This window comes from Sminthopsis crassicaudata, chromosome 2 (genome assembly GCF_048593235.1).
Source record: "Sminthopsis crassicaudata isolate SCR6 chromosome 2, ASM4859323v1, whole genome shotgun sequence".
NCBI classification, from domain to species: Eukaryota; Metazoa; Chordata; class Mammalia; order Dasyuromorphia; family Dasyuridae; genus Sminthopsis; species Sminthopsis crassicaudata.
The window spans coordinates 554438019-554458417 of record NC_133618.1 but is presented as its reverse complement, the minus strand read 5'-3'; the positions used below and the strand labels follow the sequence as shown (position 1 = coordinate 554458417).

Sequence of the window (20399 nt, the reverse complement as noted above, 5' to 3'; positions counted from 1 at the left end):
ATTTTTGTCTTTATTATTTTCAGGTCATAACAATCCCTTCTCTATTTGCTGTTTGTTATTGTTTTTGATTCTTCACGACTCCATTTGGGGTTTACTTGGCAAAGATGCTAGAATGTTTTGTCATTTCCTTTTCCAGCACATTTAACAAGTGAGGAAACTGAGAAATACGGGTTATATCACACAGCTGATAAGTGTCTGAGACACTTTTGAATTCAGGTCTTCTTGACTATATGCCTGGTGCTCTACCATTCCACCTAGCTTCCCAAGGAGAAAGATAGTTTTAGACAGGAAGTCAATATGGATAAGAAAGTTCAGCTATAGAGAGTCTGGCAAGGACTAATATCATTCATTTACATAATTAAGTCAGGAGATAGTACTGAGGGTCTGGACTATATTGGAGCAGAGCTTATGATAACACCCGGAGGATCTAAGAAGGCAGTACCAAGGTAGATGGTAAGGCTGGTAGTCTTCCAGTTCATCAGAAGCACTAGAATAGATGAATTCTATCTCATCCAAACTGGTAACCTGCAGAAGTTGATGAAGAAGAATGAGCAGAAGGCCAACATTTATGAAGGTGAATCACTCTGGATTCTGTCTATCTCAGAAGGCCTCATTAAAAAACCCTTTGTCATTGCTTTGTGCAGAACTTAAGATCAACTATTCACTAGATCAAGGGTTTTTTTATTTTTTATTTATTTTTTTAATTTTTTTAAGAGTAAAGCAAAGTTTATTGTACATTCTCACCAGAAGGGCGTCCCACCCTTCCAACAGACTATTGAAGAGAGGAAGCAGGACTGCACCTTTAGTCCCTAAGGCAAAACACTGGCTCCCACCACTGTCCCTCATCCTCATTGGCTGAGACCTTACATTCTAAACTAGAGATCTACCCACGAAATTGAACTTGACCAATAAGTACATAGTTGCCCATATTTGACTGAAATAGGGAGGAGATTGTGTCATGGGAGGATAGCAGGAAGGGGGCTCAATTATGCCCTTGAATCAATGCTCAAAGTCCTTCAGGCCTACTCAAACTCTGAAGTAGATGAAGCCTTACTCGCAGATGCAGGGTTTTTAATCTTTCTTGTGGCATGGACTCTTTTGGCAGGCTAATAAAGGTATAAACTCCTCAGAATAATATTTTTTCATTCATACTGGGAGGAAATGTTAAATTTTATTTAGAGGTAAGTGAAAATAAAGGTAGTTTTTTATTTGTTTGTTTGTTTTGTTTATTCCCATTCAAGTTTACAAACTCCTATCGATCCATAGACCTCAGGTTAAGAACCTGTGGAGTAGATAAAGGAGGAATGCAAATCCTAATTCTGATTTAGGGAGAAAAAAGCTTCCTTTTAACACTATAGCTGGAAAAATTGTCTAGATTTCATAAACAATTCAGGAGTTCCACATCCAGAAGTTTAAAAAACCATATTAAGAGGATAAAATTATTCAATCTACTATAAGCTAGGTAGACAAGGTTATAAAGGCCAGCCCTTGAAAAAGATACTTCCTACCTGAATGTAGTCTAAATGACCAGATAGAAAGTTGTCATACTACTTGGAGTTGCTTTCCGAGAATCAATTTGGGAAAGGGCAATTCTAAGCAATATCTGGGCAGCTAGGTGGCATAGCAAGTAGAATGCAGGATTTGAAGTTCAGAAAGTCTGGATTCAAATCTGATCTCAGACACTCACTAGCTGGACAATTACCCTTTTTGCCTCAGCTCCTTACCTGTAAAATGAACTGAAGAAGGAAATGGCAAACTATTCTAGTATTTATGCCAAGAAAACCCCAAACTGGGTCAAGAGTGTGTCAGACATGATTGAAAAATGACTTAACCACCACAACAAAAATCCTATCTCCTCATCACCACAAAGAAAAGAATTGGATGGGTGGAGCATCTCTTTTGTGGGTACAATCTGTTCTGGCTCTACAACCTCTGAGTCATCAGTTCTTCTGACTATACAGTAGCCAATTGGAAAATTTTCCCTTGAGTAATAGTTCCTCTGTTACTCATGATCAGAAACTAACTCTGGGCAAACACATGATTATTTGGACTGATCAAGCAGGAAATATCTGTACTTACGTCCCAAAGTCCTGTCCACTCATAATACAATTCACTACATAATAATCAACTGAAATGTTATTTTGTAAAACATGAATATTTAGATTTTCTCTTTCCTTCCTTCCTAGTATAATGTTTAGTAAAAATTTAAACAAGTTTTCCTTTCACCTAGTTATTCAGAGTACTACTCCCTCTCCAATCTGTCTTTTTCAATTTCATGTTCCTAAAACTGTTTTAAAGTCCATAAAAACTTCCACAATAAAAAATTCAGCCCTCCCATCTGTCTTCATTCATGTCACTTGTAACAAACTTAGATTGTTCTAAATTGATTTAAGATCATTGATCTCAAATGGAAATAAGTATACCAATAGTCAGATCAAGTGCTGGAGCAACATGTAAACAACTTGGTGGATTTAGTTAAGCAACTATAGCTCACCTGAGCTCTCTCCTAAACCCCTCCAATACCTTTAAATAATGACTCAACAAATTCTATAGCTGCGGAACCCCCCAGAAGGCAGAGTGAAATAATTTACCAACCCAAGACAATTTAGGAGGTTGGCAAAAAAGGCCTTATGAACAGAGTGAGAGAAGATCACAGTACAGCACAGCCATGAGCACAGACCAGTCTGAATAAATAAAGAGCAGGCATGGAAGGGATTAGGGATAGCAGTGGAAATCAGTCCACAGGCTATAAAGGGATTGGACAATAAGTCAGAAGGAGATTTACAGGTGTTCCTTTGCTGGTACCAGTAGCAGAACTATTTTTCATTGCCTGTACTTTTATCTGGGTCACAGTCCTAAGTCTTCCTCCCACTATGAATAGGAGTACTAGCACAGAAGAGTTTGTGGTTTAAAGGAGCAGGAATTCTGGTCACAGCTCCAAGATTGCTCACAAACCAGTGTATAATACAGGAAAGTAGGAAACATATCTTTCCCTACCTTACCTCTAAAAACAACTGAAAAAACAAACAAACAAACAAACAAACAAACTCTGAAGCTTACCATAATGGCCTCTCCTCTTGGAAGCAGATCCTCACTTTATAACAGAGTTAAAAAGCAAGAAATAGACTGGGAAAATGAGCAAATAACAGGAAAAAAAAATTCTGACTATAAAAAGTTATTATTGTGGCAAGGAAGATCAAAACATACCCCCCAGAAAAAGAAAAAAAAAAAAGTCAAAATTCCTGCATCCAAAGTCTCAAAGAAAAATATGATATTGAAGAAAATAATACCTTTTAAAAAGATGTTATAAAAAACAGAATAGATCAAACAGTAAAAAGGGCACAAAAATCCAAAGAGAAGGTGCCTTAAGAAGCAGAATTGGCCAAAAGGAAAGAAGCAAAAAAACCAAAAAAAAACAAAAAAAACTTTTTAAAAATAGAATTTGCCAAAGGGAAAAAAGTCCTAAAGCTCACTGGAGAAAATTATAATTATGGAAGTAGAAACAAATGACTTTATGAAACATCAAGAAACAAATAATATCAAAAAAATGAAAAAAAAAATAGAAGTGAAATATCTCATTGGAAAAACAGCTGACCTGGAAAATAGTTCTAGGAGAGAAAATTTAAGAATGTTTGTACTACCTGAAAGTCAAGATCAGGAAAAGAGTCTAGGGGGCAGCTAGGTGGCGCAGTTGATAGAGCACCAGCCTTGAATTCAGGAGGACCCGAGTTCAAATCTGATCTCAGACACTTAATACTTCCTAGCTGTGTGACCCTGGGTAAGTCACTTAACCCCAGCCTCAAAAAAAGAAAAAAAAAGAGTCTAGAAATAAATTATGAAGAAAAATTTCCATAACATTTTAGAATCAGAGAGTAAAATAGAAATTGAAAGAATTCACTGATCACCCCCTAAAAGATTTCCCAAAATGAAAATTCCAAGGAATATTGCAGCTAAACTCTATACTTCCCAAATTGAGAAAATAATATACAAGCAGCCAAAAAGAAATTATCCAAACACCATGGAGCTAAGCAGGATAATTTAAAAACTTCTACATTAAGAAATCAAAGACCTTGGAACATGATTGCAACCAAGAATCACTTACCCAGCAAAACTAAGTATAAGTCTTCAAAGGGAAAATATAGTCAATGAAATAAAGGCCTTTCAAGCATTCCTGATGAGATCTCAGTTGAATAGAAAATTTGACTTTCAAATACAAGATACAAAAGTAGCATAAAAAAGTGAACAGGAAAGAGAAATCATGGGGGATTCAATAAGCTTAAACTGTTTTTATTTTATTTCTACATGAGAAAATGATATTCATAACTCTTAAAAATTTTATCATTATTAGGGCATTCAGAAGAAATTTTAAAAGCATACTCTTTGATCCAGCAATGTTTACTGGGCCTGTATACCAAAAAGATCATTAAAAAAGGGAAAGAGTCCACACATACATAAATATTTATAGCAGCTCTCTTTGTGATGGAAAAGAACTAAAAACTGACAAAATGTCCATCAATTGGACAAATCGTTTTATATGGTCATGACAGAATATACTGTGCTTTAAGAAATGATTATCAGTATGTTTTCAGAAAAAACATGGAGAGACTTACATAAACTAATGTAAAATAAAATTAATAGAACCAGGACAACATTGTACATAGTAACAGCAATATTTTATATAATCAATATAACAACTTCACAGCAATACAAGGATTTAAGAAAATTTTATTGGACTTATGATGAAAGGTACTGTTTCTCCAGGAAAAACTAATAGAGCCTGAATGCAGATCAAAGATACTTTTTCTTTATTTTTCTTGAGGTTTTTGTTTTTTGGTATTTTGTTGTTGTTGTTGTTTGAACAGTTTTTGTTTGATCTGTGTTTTCGTTTTTGTTTTCACAAAATGACTTACATGGAAAGTTGTTTTACATGATTACACAACTATAACCTATGTTAAATTGCTTGCCTTCTCAATGAATGAAGGATGGGAGGAGAGAGAGGGGAAGAAAACTAGAATTCAAAATTTGAAAAAAAATGTTAAAATTGTTTTTATACTTAGGAAGAAATAAAATAGCAAATAAGGAAGATTTCAAAAAGCTTTTTATACTTAGGAGAAAATATAATCTAGCTAACTTACTTATTTGACTCAACTGTCTGGCTGCTTCACTAGATTACTCAGCCTAAATAGCAAAAGAGACAATTTACTTTCCCCAGGGGAACTCTATTGCACTAATGTGAACTGTCTTTTTTGGGGTGGAATAGGAGAGGGATAGGCATATTACAGAAGAACTAGTTGGAGTTTCACCTCTCTCAATGACTGGCCATTAAACTTTAGGTAAGTCACTTCTATTGGACTTCAATTTTCTCATCTATAAAGTGAAAAGATTGCTAAAAGTCCCTTCTATTTCCATTGAAGACCTTGAACAAGATAATCTGTTGGAGTCTAACTCCACTGAATACCAAAAGTGTGTATGAGTAGCCAAAGACATGCTTTGTAGCTTTGTTTAGTAATCTGACTTTTTAGGCTAGTACAGCAACATTAGCTACCTTCAATTGTCATCACTATCCCTCCAAAGTTAATGCATACCCAATATTTTGACATTTCAGTACCCACATCAACTATCAATACCAAGATACTTATCAACACAGAACTATAGCTATCTTAGTTGTGATGCTCATTAGCATCAATAAAGTTATAGATAATTGCATAATTTTGTCAATTATCAAAAAGATAATTTTATCAATATCAAGGTACTTATTGAAAAAGTAGTAAATAGCAGAAAATATCATACTGTTTACCTCAAATAGGTCCTTAATTCATTATTAAGGGGTAAATAGTATAGTTGAAATACCTCATTTCTTTTGCATAGTATAGTTGAAATACCTCATTTATTTTGCATGCACTCTCCTCCCAGATTATCCTGATTTTTACCCAATATGTATTTATAATTATTAGGGAAATGGTGAGTTGGTATGGGAATGGACCTGATGACCTTCTATAATAATCCAGGTCCCAGCTTCTAGGCTTTTCACTGACAGTCTCTCACAAATGGAATTCTCTATCTCCTAATTTTTTCCCTCATGACTTCCCTAGATTCCTTCAAGTTTTAGCTAACTTCCCATCTTCTACAAGAAGCTTTTCCTAGTCCTCCTTAATGTCTCTTCAAATTTACCTCCAATTTATCCTTTGTATACATATGCAAAAAGTGGTTTGCTTGTTGTCTTTCTCCATTAGATTACTTATAGGGACTGTTTGCCTTTCCCTGTATCCAAAATAGAGATGATAATAGTACCTACCTCCTAGGATTATTGTGAAGATCAGAAGAGATAATAAGTGCAAAGTATTTAACACAATTCTTGGCTCATAGTAATTACTACATAAATTAGCTATTAAAAAGGAATTAAAAATGACCACTCTACTACTGAATTGATTTTAATTTAGGTTGAGTGAAATGACTTCTAAGAATGGTCTTTCTCATTATCTCAGGGGAAATTTAAGAATTCTGAAAATATGGTCTTTGTGCCCAAAGTGTTAATTCTATAAAATGAAGATCAAAATAGTACCTACCTCACAAAGTTGTTGTGAATATCACATGAAACATATAAAATGCCTTTCAAACCTTAAAATAATTACTTTCTTTTTGAAGCCTTTACTGTTCACCTTAATGGGCAGTACTCTCCTTCTCAAAATATCTTCTTTAGTTTTGTATTCATTTGAATTTATTGTCTTTATCCCAGATATCTCAGAAGTTTTTAGTGAAGTTTTAAACCCTTAGAACTGTTTTTTTTGGTTTTGATGTTTTTAGTTTTTTACTAGATAAAATAAGCCACTCTTTTCCTCAATTCTTACCTAGTTTTATAATCTCTGAATAGGCATTGCCCCAAGTCAGACTGAGACCTGTTAAAAATCTTAACTTAAAAAGGCCAAGGTCTCTCACTTCATCTCAAGCCATCTCCAAGCATCCATCTATGTCTGGCCATTGGATCCAAACAGCTCTAGAGGAGAAAGTAACACAGGTGACCTTGCATGGCCTTCTCTCACTTGAATTCATGGCATCAACTCTCTGATATCATGGTCCTCTTTGAGAATGAAGGACAAACAGCAGTGATTAATACAGTATCTGTCACATAGCAGACACTCATAGGTGACCCACAGAGTGGAAGGGAAAGGATAGCAATATTTGAGTGAATTTGAGTGGTTAAAATAATGATATAACTTAGAGGGAAGAGGTGGGAAACACATTTTTTGTATGTACCTATGTAGAAATATAACAATATAGTAGAGTAAATAAGTAGCAACTGAGATAAAGAATTGATCTTGCTCATCTCCATCCATCTACCCCAAAGTAGACAGCCAGCTTGCATTAATAGAAATAATCAAATTAAAGCAGCTCCTAATGTAGTTTTAAACAGTACTCATACTTAGGCATCCCACCTACCTGGACAATGCTAAAGCAAGTGAGGACCCTAGGTTTAACAGAGGAGATTTGGGTTCAAGAGCATGAGATTGGTAACCCAACTCCAATATTACAAGTTGAGAGATATAAGAGGTAAGCCAGAGGGGTCTCTCCAACCTGACACAAAAAGTAATTAGAATAAAAGATTCAATCAAAAATCAAAGTAGGGATATAGTGCCTGAGAAGAGCTTGAGGATTAGAGCAGAAACTACTTGTTAGAAGAAAAAACAACAACAACAACAAAAAAAAACTAGTATCTCTTTTTAATCTATACCAGAGAATTTTTTTTTGAGTGACCACAGAATCCCATACCTAATCTATTTCTATTTCTACAGTTGTCATGGAGTTTATAAAGACTATGTGCATAATTAGATCAGCTTTCCCAAAGTGTATTATTTGAAAATAATATGCTTTTTCCTTAGCAGTATTTCTAATCTTCTTTATTTCATTGTTCCTAATGCCACTAAAATCTCCTTAAAAGAAACAGGCTTCCTACAATTAGATTACTATGCACATTGAGAAAGAGCAGGTGTGAATATACTTCCATAAATAAAGTTTGGAATAAGTTACTAGAATATAGGTCACAAAAGGCTTTAGTGAAAAGTGCTGCATTACTAGTAATATGGCCTACTTGCTCAAAAAAGAGACAAACTTTCTTTTAATAAAATATTTGATGAACAAGCTGAGTTCAGTTTGAGCACAATGTCAGGAAAACACAAGATGAGACTGTTGAAGCATCTGTGAGGCACTTGGTAATTTAGAAGGACTTTCTGCTCTGGGAAGGTACTTGAGCTAAATGACCACTAAGTGATTCTAGTCAGTCCCTCCTTAAACACAGAGATTAGATTCTGTCTTTTCTATAGGAAATTTTAGGCAGACACAGCCACTCAGCCTAGTAGAAATTAGAATTTATAATTAGAAATTAATTCTCATTTTTATTTTTGCCAATTTGGAAGCTGTCTCTTTCCTCTTCCCTTCTGCCCAAGCACATCAGGCATATTTGCTTTCCCTTTTCTGGAAATTGAAACTGCTTTAGGGTTCAGAGGATCCAGGCTTCTGTGTATAGTCTAAAGAGCACTACAGCTAAGAATCAGGAGACCTTAATTCTGGCCTTCAACAAATGTGCCTTGTTTACTCTGCGAGTAGGCTACTAAATCTTAAGTAAATCAATTAATCTTTTGTTTGTGAGTTTCCTTTTCTCTTTAACTAGGCAGGTAAAACTTACCCCACCTCCTTTGCAGGGTTTTTATGAGGATAAATGAGGTATGTGCAGAAAGAAAATGAAAATGATTCAGTACCATGCGAATGTGACTTAATAATAACATAGCATGATGAACTTACCAGATGAAAGGTAGCTAAGAAAAACATAGGTTATGTTTGATCACTCATATGTCCGTGCTTTCCTCTGATATTCTACTGAAGGTTGCCACATTTCCAAAACTCAGTTTAGGAGTTGATGGTCTCAGACAATATGTCCTCAGTGTTCAGACTGAAAACTGGGAAAGATGTGTCTTGGTCTATTTCAGGAAGTCAAAAACAGACTTGTTTCAGTTTCACCTTTGAAACAAAACAGTCTGCCTACAGGACTTTGATCACAGCCAGAAGCTGAACAGGTAATTGTGTCCTAGGCTGTGCTTGGAGGAGACTACTCCTTTTGGGTGTCATCATTCCAGTCACATCAAGTGTCTGGAAAGCCAAGTATAGAGCAAGTGAACTTTATACATCTAGTATAGATCTGGAAACAGTAAAACAAACCAAAACAAAAACTAATAACAACCAGGAGCAGCTACTGTAGTCCTCTCAATAATCAAAAGCATAAATTCTTGAAAAAGAGACTCCCCACTTTGTTTCCAATAGAGAAAAAAATATCAAAACAGATTATTAACCCAGTGTTTAGATTGGTTTCACTAGAATTAAAAAAAAATAATAATAGTATTTAATAATGTTTTAAAGTTTGTAAGTTGCTTTGCATTATTATCTCATTTGATTTTCACAAACATTTTACACATGAGGAGATGACAAAAGTTAATTGCTCAGCTTCACATATTCAGGAAGTATCTAAGGCAGGATTTGAACCTAGGTTTTTATGACCCCAAATCCATTGTTCTATTTATAATGCAACCTAATAATTTATAATAGGGTAGGATTGGATAGGAAAGGATAAGGTAGGGTAGGGTAGTGTATAGTAGGGTTCAATAAGGTAGAAAAGGAGAGGAGAGGAGAAAAGAGGAGAGGGCTAAGGTAGGAGAGGATGGGATAGGATAGGAGTTGAGAGGAGAGGACATGATACAGTAGGATAGGATAGGTTGGGATAAGGTAGGGTGGAGTAGGGGAGGTAAGGAAAGGAGAGGAGAGGAAAGGATAAGGTAGGAAAGGGTAGTTAAGGTAGGGTGGGAGGGAGTAGGCTAGGATAAGGTCTATCTAGATTGTAAGCTTGGATGGATGGTGGTACCATTAGGAATTTGTCTTGTCAAGGAAAAAGAAAAATAGGGAAATAGGTAAATGATGAGACAATGGCAGAAGTCTATTAGAAGAATTCCAATGTGGAGAGGAGGAGAAAAAAGAAACTCAGCCTCAATTTTTTTTTTTTTTCTGTAAAATATGAGACAAGGTTCTCACCTGAGAGGGTGGAAGAAGGGGAAGCCATGGGAAGTTTGAGGAGGGATAAAAATTTTAGAAAACTTCTTGTGATAAATGAACTCCTCATGAAATGCAGATGGCTAATTTGTGTACAAGTTATTGCCTAAATTACCTGAAGCACTGACAGGTTAAATTTTATTTATCTACAGCCAATTTCCCTGATGAGTAAATTTCCAGAAAAAAAATGGGGGGAAGGGGAAAGAAATAGCTTTATTGAATCAGGAACACTGTCTTCTTCTGTGAGGGTGCCAAATTTGCTTTGTCTCTCCATTTTCTCTGTACTTCCTCACAAGCTGGCCAGGCCTCCTTGTATCTCTGACCTTGACCTGCTGCCTACTTCTGTTCTCAGAACCTTTTGTCAGACAAAATGTGATCTAGCAGGTCCTGGTCCAGACTTTTGCTATCAGCTGCCCTCAAATCTAAACCTCCAACTTGAAATTTCCTTCTCTCCTCTTTCTTTTCTTTTCCCCATGAATATTGTGGTACAATGAAAAGCCATTCACCTCTTTAATGTGACCCTTAATTTCTTCATTTTTAAGTGGGTATCTATTGTTTATATACTGTATTACCTTTTAAGGTTTTTGTGAAGAAAACATTATAAACCAAAATGCATTATATTAAATCACTATATGAAAACCATCAAAATGGTTTTCTCTTGAATTCAATAACAATTTTATTGTTTCTTGATGATTAATTTTTAAACTAGTTTTTTTTAATTAAAGCTTTTTATTTTTTCAAACATATACATAGATAATTCTTTGACATTAATCTGTGCAAAACCTTGTGTTCCCATTTTTCCTTCCCTTCCTCCAGTCCCTCCTCTACATGGCAAGTAGTCCAATATAGGTGACAGGGCCACATAGCTAATAATTGTCTAAGGACAGATTTGAACTCAGAAAGAAAATATTTTTGAGTACAGGTATGATGCTCTTTCTGCTATACCACATAGGTGCCCTGAAAATTACATAACAATGTGCTAAATTAGTTTAGACCCTAAATGTTGATAGACATACAGAGAATGCAGTGATTAGATTGAGTGAAAAATGGTTTGAAAAGGTTTTCTGAAGAGCTGCATTCTGAAGATGAATAAGGTCTGGATAGGTTACTATTTTTCAGTTGACTTTCTTCTCTCACAGAAATAGGGAATGATGGTATAAAGGTCTTCGTTTAAGACATTAAACTTTTTGAAAGAAAAATGGCAAAGAGATATATAAAAATGTCTCAACTCTTACAATAGTTTTCTAACAGATCTACCAGACCCATGACCCTCCATACACTATTCTACTCATCGCCTAGCTGCAAACTTTATAAATACTTTATAAAGTATAGGTCTAACTATGTTGTACCTGCTTCCAATCTCTTCCAGAATCAAATGCAAAATTCAGTATGGCATTTAAAAGTCGTCATAACCTAGCCCTTTCCTAGATTTGTAGTCTTCTTACTCTTTGTTCCAGTCTATATATTGTATGATCTAGCTGCTCTGGCCTATTTTCTGTTTCTCAGACACAAATCTCCATCTTTTATTTCCCTGACTATGCACTGGCAATCAATGGTGTCTGCAATGCTCTGACTTCCCACCTTTGTCTTTTAGTTTCTTTGCTTAGAATAGACAGGCTAAACCAGGTTGAGGTAACCAATGGTCATAAACCCATTGTGTAAGTTGGGGAGAGGGATGGCAACATCTATCCTAAGCCTGTGAGGGTAAAATGAGCAGATATGTACAGTTTATTCTAATAGGTCCTGAAAAAGGAGGAATTAGGCAGTGCAGAGAACTGAGAGCTGGGTTATAGATACCAAAGGTGCCAAAATCATCCATCGCAGCTCAAGCCAGATATCTTGACTTTTGTCTTGCCACCAAAATTTAATGACTCTGGAAGAAAAAAACCCATGATGTCCAACACCTCTTCCTCCCTTAAATCTAATTTGTGCATGTTAAAAAACATCACCCATAATATGTTACTATTTTTTGTGCAAATTTAGAGCCATTCCCACTCCAAATGTTATGGACTATTCATGCCAGATATATGGTAGAACCTCTAAAGTTGTATTGATCTGATCAGAAACAATAGGGATACACCGTACCTTGATCCTAACATAGTGACACCATTTTGGTCCTCTGAGCATGACGGACAGCAATCAACCAACCATTGGTTGTTGCTCAACTCAATTCTTTCTTTATGCAATAGGCCTTTCTAGATCCCGGGATGTATTAATACCTTCCCTTCCCTTCTCATATTATTTTCTATGTGGAAATTTGAAAAATGCTTAATAAATGCTTATTTGCTGACTGATTGCAGTGAGAGTGAGTGTGTGAGTATATGTACATATATACATATAAACTCATGTATATATGTACATACACACATATATAAATCTATATCTGATACAGTAAAATAACATTAATTTTTTTGTGGTTTATAAACAACTTTATGAGGTAGATAGGATAAACATCCTCATTCTAAAGATAAGGAAACTAAATCCCTGAGAATACTTCTAGTAATTACTAGAAATAGAATTTAGATGTAGATTTGAATACAAATCAAGTACTCTTTCTACTACATCACAGATTGTAAAGAGGAGAAGAGTAGTTAATGGCAAGTTAGGGCTTTTATGGCTTTGAGTTATCTTTAACTCTTCTCTTTTCCTTATCTTGCATATCCAGTGGATTATAAAGTCTATTGCACTTTCCACTACATCACAGATTGCAAAGAGGAAAAGAGTAGTCAATGGCAAGTTAGGGTTTTTATGGCTTTGAATTATCTTTAACCCTTCTCTGTTCCTTATCTTGCATATCCAGTGGATTATAAAGTCCTGTTATTTTCATTCTTACAATACTTTCACTTAAGGTGTATGGGATATTCTGGGAGTACTAGAACTTCAATGTGAGGCCCTGCCAAGCCTTTTTTCTGGGTTGTTCCTCCACCTTTGATATCCACCTATTATCTAACTCTTACTCCATGACTTCAAGAAGTTATAGCATTTGCAGCAGCAACTGTCTTGATAGATATACTAAACCAAACTAAGAATAATCAACAAGCCTAATAGCTGTCAGTTAAGTTAGGGAGATGCCTACTCTATGCATGTGAAGATTTTCCCTGGTGGAATAGGTAGATGAAAACAATTTGTTTCAATAGCTATGAGAGAAATTGTAAAGTGGCTAGAGCTTGATCAGACATTAAAGATGTTAAGGTCATCTATTTGATCCTGGGTCATCACTAAGTCAATTTTCCTTTTTTTCATGCTACTAGACCTTGATGATTCTTGGAGAGTGATGATGATGACTTAGCACGACTCACTTAAATCCACTTGTGATATCATTAGTAGATCTTTTCCTAAATGAATGACAATCTATCACATATATTCTCTCCTCTCTAGTCTCATTGCTATCACCCTAGTACATGTATTCTTATTAGCACTCATCTGGGTGATTGTAGAAGTACATAATATCACATCCTTCATTACTAGAATAATCTTTATATAGATAGATAGATAGATAGATAGATATAGCCATGATTATTCCTGCTCACCTAATAAAGTTTCAACTCCTTTATTTGTTATTTAAGTTCCTCTGTAATCTAAAACAATTCTGACTTTCCAACTTTTATCTTATATCAAAGGAATTTTGGGGGAAAACATTATAGCATTCATGATAGAGATGAGGAAGAAAGATGGATATAATCTAATTTATACTTTTAATTTAGGAAAAGTAAGTTTCAAAGGATTTAGAGAAAGTTTGGGAAGGATTTGAAAGCCTAATGTTCTCAAGTTTCTCAAGTTAAATTCTCAAGAATGAAATTCTGAGGACATAAGCAAAAATTACTTTGATGAAGAGCTCCTTATAGAAACCAAGGTGACTTAATAGCTCAGCTCAGTTCACCTCAGATTTTTAAGACATGAATAAAGAATAAAAAAGCTCAAAGGATATGAACAGACAATTTTCAGATGATGAAATTAAAACTATTTCCACTCATATGAAAGAGTGTTCCAAATCACTATTGATCAGAGAAATGCAAATTAAGACAACTCTGAGGTATCATTACACACCTGTCAGATTGGCTAAACATAACGATGAATGTTGGAGGGGCTGTGGGAAAACTGGGACACTGATGCATTGTTGGTGGAATTGTGAAAGAATCCAACCATTCTGGAGAGCAATCTGGAATTATGCCCAAAAAGTTATCAAAATGTGCATACCCTTTGACCCAGCCATACTACTACTGGGCTTATACCCCAAGGAACTACTAGAGAAGGGAAAGGGTCCTGTATGTGCCAAAATGTTTGTGGCAGCCCTTTTCATAGTGGCTAGAAGCTGGAAGATGAATGGATGTCCATCAATTGGAGAATGGTTGGGTAAACTATGGTATATGAATGTTATGGAATATTACTGTTCTATAAGAAATGACCAACAGGAGAAATACAGAGAGGCTTGGAGAGACTTACATCAACTGATGCTGAGTGAAACGAGCAGAACCAGAAGATCATTATACACTTCAACAATGATACTGTACGAGGATGTATGCTGATGGAAGTGGACTTCTTCAACATAGAGAAGAGCTAATCCAATTCCAATTGATTAATGATGGACAGAACCAGCTACATCCAGAAAAGGACTGGGAAATGAATGTAAACTGTTATTTTTACCTTCTGAATCCAATTCTTCCTGTGCAACAAAAAATTCGGTTCTACACACATATATTGTATCTAAATTATACTGTAATATATTTAACATATATAAGACTGCTTGCCATCAGGGGGAGGGGGTTGGGGGAGGAAGGGAAAAAATCTGAATAGAAGTAAGTGCAAGGGATAATGTTGTAAAAAATTACCCATGCATATGTACTGTCAAAAAATGTTATAATTATAAAATAAAATAAAAAATTAAAAAAAAAAAAAAAAGAAAAAAAAAATAAAAAGAATAAAAAAGCAAGAGCAGGTGATATAGCAAATGAAAAAAAAAAGTAGCACAGTCCTTTAAGATTGTTCAGCAGTGCTAAAGTCCACAATATGTTAAAGCTGGAGATAAATTTTAAGAATAAAAAAGATTGTTTTAATAATGTTGGATATATGACTAGAATGAGAAATAAGATTAGGGACACTTCTCAAGCTGTATGATAGAAATGGACATGGTCCATTCATATCTTATTTTGTTTCTTTTTTCTATTTCCAAGGAAAATGAGCTTTAAACATTAAAAAATAGAAGAAAAGAGGGTTAATAGGGAATTGAGACCAATATTGTGAAATGATATTTTAATAATAACAATTTATTAATAATTCTAATAGCAATAATAATTTATTTTCTTACTTATTGGTTTCAATTCCTCATCTTTTTTTTTTTCTTGTAGGTACTAAATACCTTATCTACTCTCACTGGATTTAAGTTATTGGGTTTAAGTGAAACAAATCTTAAGATACTCGAGGAACTGACAAATGTGATTGCTGAGCCACTGTTACTGATCTCTTGAAGTTCATGAAGAATGGCAAAGACCTCAAAGGAAGTGAGAGGGCAAATTTATTGATTTTGTTAAGAAAAAAAAAAGAAGAAGGAAAGCAAGAAAGCAAGCAAGAAAAAAAGAAAATGGAGTACATATGAAAAAGTGCAACATTTTACTTCTGGTAAAATCCTAGAACACAATGAAAATCCTATATTAAAAATCCTAGGTAAAATTCTAGATCTTTGATTATAGGAGTCTCTGATTCTGTTAAGTGTAGTCTGTGTGCACATAGACAGAAAAGCAGTGATAACTAAAAGCCAGAATGTATTCATCAAGAACAGGTCATGCCAGATTAACCTTATTTCCTCCTTCTTTTTTTTTTTGGGGGGGGGGAGGAGTTGTGGGAGGGAGGACAGGATAGTTAGACTTGTTGATAAGAATAATGCTGTAGTCATAACATATTTAGATTTCTGCACATTCTTTTTTTTTTTTTTTTTTTTTTTGAGGGGTATATGTGGGGAGAAGACTGCCTAATCCAGGCAATGACTCAGAAATAGACTTTCCAAGTGAAAAAGATTGTATGCACCATTTCCCAACAACCATTTCAAATAATGAAGGAAGATATTTGCCCAGAGGCCAAGCCTTTTCTTCCTTGTATTTCAGCCAAAGAGAATCCTAAAATAGAAACACACCTCACTGTGTAATAACCCTTGAAGGCACCACAAAGCTTTCTACAAGTTCAGGTCTAGGAAGGCAACACTATAGTTATGAAAAAAAAAAAAAAATGTGTGACTAGCTCACTCAACTGAGCAGCACAGATGTAAGGCAGATTAGTCAGTTGTTCACAAAAGAAACAACACTGTTCAACTAATGATCAAATTAAATTATGGTCCCCCTGTGAAACAGTAGGGATTATTTTCTACTTTAAATTTGTAACCCAGACACTATCATAATATCTGGCACATAGATTGATATGATTAGTCTGAGCTATTTAAATAGGTCAGAGTGACCATATTTGGGTGCCAATATCCAAGAGACACATTTCTTCTTCAAGGCTACCATGGACCATTGACCCGGTAGCATTTAGCAAAAGCTCTCCACCCTCTGTCATTCTCACATGGCAGCTTTCCACTAATTCCCTCCTTACTCTCTACTAATACCCTCCTACCTCCTTCAATTAATGTGGGTAATATCAAGATTCATTGACTGTGCTAAAATAAGGACATGTGGGAAGTGGAAGGCAGTTCATAATCCAAACTCTTTGAGAAAAAGGAAAAACTATACAGCCTTTTGCTTTTCACCTGACCTGGGTGGACCATCCTATGAATGCCCTAGGAACAATTGAATTTGCTCCCAAGTTCCAGAATTCTTAGTTACAATTTTATAAAACCTTTTTTTATTTAAAACTGATTTGTCCCTTGAAATAATTGGGGAAGGTGAGGCGATCATATCACCTGGCTCTTAGACTTAGGATGAAGCTTGGAATTTGTAAAAGGTAATATTACCTCCATTCCTCAAGGGTGCTGAGAACCAAGATTTAACAAAGAAGGAACAAGCTTATATACCTAGTTTTCTACATTGTAGTGGAAATTTATTCTAACCCACCCTGTGTCCATTCAATTCCAGTGAGAACAACAAAGTCTGGAAACAGTGAGCAGAGCTTCAAGGTTCACAGATCTCAGTTCTCTGGGGGCAGAATGGTAGAGAATAGTGCTGATGTTCCCTTTCTTTTGTCACTCTTTCCTCCAAATATAAAGAACACATCAGGTAGTTTTAGCACTCTTCCATATTTTCCCTCAGCTCTTCCATGGTAAGATATTAAAGTAGGTTTGTAATTTGTAATAATTTTAATTCTTTTTTCCATGAATGCTAGTGTATGTATCTTTAAGATTTCTGATGTATCCTCAATTCCAGACAATTTGTGATGGATTCGAATGTTTTTACTAAGGAAGAATTTCCCCTTAAGTACATGATGTAACTGCTAGAGCAAAATCACCTGATTTGTTGTTTGTTTGTTTTTTAAGGGGTTTGTTTTGTTTTGTTTTTCAATAGGTTTCATTCAAAAGATCCTGGTTGCTGTGCTTTGAACAGAATGAAGAAACATGAAGATTGCCTTTTATTTTACCTGCTGATGGCAATTATTAAATGAATAAGAATGTATGTAGTAATGTATCTGTGTGCACATATATGTACCTATGTTTGTATGTTTTCATATTTGTAAAATAAGGTAATAAAACTGCTGGTCCCTGCCTCATAGTGGTTGTTACAGGGACCAAATCAGACATCAGAATCTAAATTCTCTATAAATCTCACAAAATTATGTAAATATGAGTTATGATAATACTGGACTATAATTTTCTTTAGGGTGAGGACCATATTTCAATTAACATTATATTCTCCTTAGTGTTGTGACCCATTAAGTACTTAAATGTTTAAAGAATTAAATTACTCTGAATAGGGAATTTCCATTTTTTAACAGTTTTGGTAGCTCATTTTTGAAAATTAGGATTCTTTGTGTTCTCTTTGCTCTAATCTCAACCTTTACTATTCTGCCATACTGAATAAGCTAAATCAATCAATAAATATTGTTAAATTCAACATTCTGTTAAATGCTATGAATAAAAAAAAAGCATGTATACACACACAGCACACACACAAAATCTCTTATTCTCAAAGAACATAAATTTAAAAGAAGAGATAACATGCAAATATTTAGGTATATTCAAATTATATAGAATGGTTTACATTAAACAGAAAGATTAAAGTACTTGGGATAATCATGAAAAGCCTTTAGCAGAAGGTAAAATTTGAATTAAATTTTGAAGGAATTCTGGGAAAGTAAGAGGCAGAAAGAAGTAAGAGAGGAAAGTATTTGAGGACACTCTGGTAGGTAAGCCATAGGAAATGAAATGGAAAAAATAATGTGTTTAAGGACTTGGAAGCAGGTCATCATACTAGTTTCTTAGAGTAGATCAGAGTAAGTTATAAAGATATTATAAAAGGAGAAGGGGAAAGGTTGTGAAGAGCTCTAAGTGCCAAAATAAAAAGCTATTAGCTCTCTGTGAGAAGGATGACATAGATCTATGTTTAAAAAAAAAATAAAAGCCAAATGAAGGATGAATTAGAGAAGAGGCTGTGTGAGTGTAGATAAGATAATTTATACAAGAGAGATTGTAAGGGTAGAAATGACAAGACTTGATATTGTTTTCTATGGGATAAATGATAGGGAGGAGTTGAGGATGGAACGGAGACTATATAGGTCTAGATGCAGCAAATGATCCTGGTGATAGCCTCAGTGATGATACTGAGATTTACAAAGGTTTGAGATGTCTAAATTTGAGATGTCTAAGGGGTATTTGGAGTTATGTGGGAATCATTTGCATAGAGAAGATAATTAAATCCATGGAAATTGATGAGATCATCAGATAAGCTAGTGGTTCATTCTATGATATCACTAATAGGGGGTAATGGATGATATCTAGACTTGCACATAAATCAGGTTTAAGTAAGGCAGACATATAAAATCTTCAATTTCACTCTCTCTTCCAAAGTCATGACTAATGATGGTGAGTATACAGTAGATGAATGTTCTGTCATTGATGTCTGACCAGACTCCAAGCACTCCACAGCACCTGCTTCATCTGCCTTTATTATTGTTGGAACAAATTGTTCTCATCCATCCATTTCACTGGGAGAAATTTTCACATGCTTGGAGTATTTGTTCCCCTAACTCTCAGCCTAGTTTAGTCCATCTGCTAAGATAGTTGTACTGGGATGTGGTCACTGAACATGCTATAGCTTCTTGGAGTCATAGATGAGAATTAGGTTACAGATGAACACCAAAGATAAATGAATAGCCCTGAAAAGGGCTCAGCAAGTCCTTACATTGGAGGTTCTACTCCTCTCTCAGTACTCCATATACTTCACCAGGCATATAATAAAAAGATTATATATATATATATACATATATATATATATATAGTCAAAAGAGAAGGGAATCAAAGACAGAGGTGCAGGGAATACCCATAGTTAGGGAACATGAAAGGGAAGAATAAATATATAAAAATAACTTATGGTCTGCTCATGAGACAATTTTTTTTTCTGGTGGAATGCTTTCTCAATTTTTTTCTTTATTAAAGCTTTTTATTTTCAAAACATATGCATGGATAATTTTTCAACATTGATGCTTGCAAAATTTTGTATTCCAATTTTCCCCTCTTTCTCCCCACCTCATCCTCTAGATGGCAAGTAAATATGTTAAATATGGTAAAATATATGTTAAATCCAATACATGCATACATATTTATACAATTATCTTGCTGCATAAAAAATCAGATAAAAAAGGAAAAAAAAGAGAAAGAAAACAAAATGCAAGCAAACAACAACAAAGAGTGAAAATGCTATGTTATGATCTACACTCAGTCCCCACAGTCCTCTCTCTGAGTATAGATGGTTCTCTTCCTTACAAGATCATTAGAATTGGCCTGAAACATTATGAGACAAGTTTTAAGGATGGAGAAGACATAGGCATATTTGTAGGCAGCAGAGAAGGAGTCTGTAGATCTGGAAAGAATAAAGATAAAAAATAGAATGAGGATGATAGTGGGAATAATACAATGGAGAAACTAGGAGAGAAAAGCTCAAAGGCACAGGTAGAAGCCTTTGCCTAAGGAAGGAAAAGAGACTTTAGAAAGAGATAGGTTTTAGGAGAGAGTAGATTTGGAACAGTCACTATGGAGAGTAGGATAGCAAATGGATTAAGGAAATTAATTAGCCATCTGAAATGATTGTGCCTTGGTCATTTAGGGCCCAGTTGAGATTGTGTAATAACTTGTGGTAGATACAATCAGAATAGTTTCTTGATTTCTTTCA

The 20399-nt window shown here is 34.9% G+C and overlaps 2 long non-coding RNA genes across 4 annotated transcripts in view; one reads left to right on the top strand and one right to left on the bottom strand.

The window, feature by feature from the left end:
- The window catches only part of LOC141558204 (uncharacterized), a 182578-nt gene extending 173533 nt beyond the window's left edge, over positions 1-9045 (bottom strand). For both annotated transcript variants that reach the window (XR_012486990.1, XR_012486989.1), the window contains exon 1: positions 8797-9045. This is a non-coding gene — a long non-coding RNA (uncharacterized LOC141558204). The remainder of the gene's footprint in view (positions 1-8796) is intronic.
- Positions 4956-17809, top strand: LOC141558203 (uncharacterized). 2 transcript variants are annotated; one of them, XR_012486987.1, is made up of 3 exons: positions 4956-5333; positions 15438-15708; positions 17580-17809. It is a non-coding gene; the product is annotated as an uncharacterized LOC141558203 (long non-coding RNA). The 2 variants fall into 2 exon arrangements; XR_012486988.1 differs by having other exon boundaries at positions 15438-15753.
- The last annotated feature ends 2590 nt before the right edge of the window (positions 17810-20399 follow it).